Consider the following 2,421-nt stretch of genomic DNA (forward strand, 5'->3'; position numbering starts at 1 on the left):
TTACAGCCTGTGTGACATCATTGTTCCAATTGCTGTATGACCTCGCAATGGCAACAGCTACAAGTGCATCAAGCTGTATACTGCTGGAATATGCGTGAAACTCAAATTTATATTTATTAAATATGGTGGGAACCGCTAAACCACCTAAAAGTTACTGTGACAGCACCTTCCATAGTGATAATCGCTATAATAAAAACATACATTTATTATAATTATTTATTATAAATAATTTATTGTCATTTATTTATTGTATATATTATACACACCTATATCATATTTATGTGAGCAGCCATGCTATTTTTCTTGGCCCTAAGTAACCTTTCTATATATCCTGACGGAGACCGCAGACATCAGGCAGCATTTATATTCTTTACATAGTATGAGAGACGCTGATTGTTACCGGTTTTTTTTGCAGATTATTATAATTTGTTATAATATATGAAATAATCTCTGCAATTAGAACAAAACGTTCAACACACACTAGATCCTTCTATAAAATAATACAATAATAATTATAATCTATAAATATGCATATTTCTATAACATATATAATATAATAAGTCAGCGATCGTCGGCTGTTACTGTATGCATTCATGGGAATGGCTCTGGATTTATTTATAGGAAATATAATAAATTATTATTTTTTTAAATGTCAGTTTGCTTTGCAGTTATTTAAAGCTTTTCATTGTATTTTTTGTCCACCAGGGGGCAGCAGTGTCCGAGCCTGAATCTGCCGCTGGGTCCAAAAAACAGCTAGGAAAATAAGGTCATAAACAGACAATTTAACCTTAAAAAAAACCCCAAATCATACCAGGTCTCTTTCTATGATAAGGACATCCATTTGCCCCGGCTATAGTTTCATTTATAGATAGTGGTTTCAGTTTTATTTTACTGACAAGGTGGTTGATAAGTGGAAGCGTTCCCCAGCAGAAGTGGTAGACTAGGCTAGGGTCTGAAGATTGAGGATCCTGAACGCAGGGTATGATCCTGTAGGTATTGTAAAACTCTTGTCTGGATCTTGAAAGAAGTAGCAATGGGAGGGTACTTTGGGGCAACAAGTTGTGTGGTCATCAGGATATACATAGTCGATGGCTGCTTGCAGGTGCCCCTGGTTGCCAAACCCTTTTTTTTGGTGGACATTCATGGTCTACTCCACTCATTGACAAGACCACTCATGGGCACGATCGAAAGAGAGTTCTTCTTGATCCAGGCTCCAAAGAGACCCCAAAAACTGAGTGCTCGGCTATTAGGACTCGGTCCTAATTCCATAGGACTTCGAGTGACTCCAAGATGCAGCTGAGCTTAACTTGTTTGAGTTTTTGCTATGAAACCTCGGTCTCAGTGACTAAATTCTACTGACTTGGACCGGAAGCCAAAGACCACGAGCATTCAAATATTCCACTGTTTGGTAAAATGAACTTTCCAGGGGTAAGAAAATGTGCAGGAATTTAATAAATGAACTAATAAAAAAAAATGATATATTTTATTTAAAAAGACCAAACGCACCAGCGGCCGGCTGAGTCCGGGTGGCAAACGAGTCGAGACGCAAAGTCCATCTCAGCTAAACTGGTCACAAGAAGCAGCTTTCATGGCCACCCAAGTCTGCCCGTTTCTCCTGCTGTAAAGACTCAAACCTTAATCAGTCGTTGGTCTCGTCTTAGATTCAGGAGCCGTATGTCTATCCCATGCATGCTTAATCCCCTCACTGTATTACCCTCTACCACCTCTGCTGGGAGACTATTCCACTTATCTACCACCCTCTCAGTAAAGTAAAGCATCCATTTTTTTATATCTAAACCTATTATTTTGCTGTATTTGTACCCAATGTTTATTTTTTAATCTCAGTGTTTATTTACTCAAGAACACGGATCTGCGGAAAGATATAGTTGACCGTTTCGGAAGCTTCCGTGCATTAGGTGTGGTTCTCCAGGGAGGAAGGGGTTAAAGTTTCCGCCGTTGCTGACCCCTATCCCCCCTATCTGTAGGCTCATCCTGTATTTAGGGCCATCGGTTGCCATGGAGATGGAACTTTTTTCCTTTTTTTTTTTTTTCCCCCTGCCTGCTGGAGATCAAGAAGTCATAATGGGTCAGGCTTGCAAGGGTGGGAAAACTAGAAACAGGAGGAGGAGAGAGAGGAGGAAACGGAGAGAAACTCCAAAGAGAGAGAGAGAGAGACAGGGAGAGCGCAGAAGAATTTCCAGAAATCACAAGCAAAAAAAAAAAAAAACCTAAGAAAAACTTAAAAAAAAATCCACCCTATTATCAGCAGGGAAATAAGAATACAGGATGTTTGGAGGAGGGGGGACGGCCAGGGAAGCGTAAGGGGTTTTCGCAAAGTTGGTGGATTTGGGACTGAGAGGAGGAATCCACTGGATTTTTTTCCTTTTTTTTTTTTTTTTTTTTTTTTTTGGGGGGGGGGAT

The sequence above is a fragment of the Spea bombifrons genome, chromosome 4 (genome assembly GCF_027358695.1).
Source record: "Spea bombifrons isolate aSpeBom1 chromosome 4, aSpeBom1.2.pri, whole genome shotgun sequence".
Lineage (NCBI taxonomy): Eukaryota > Metazoa > Chordata > Amphibia > Anura > Pelobatidae > Spea > Spea bombifrons.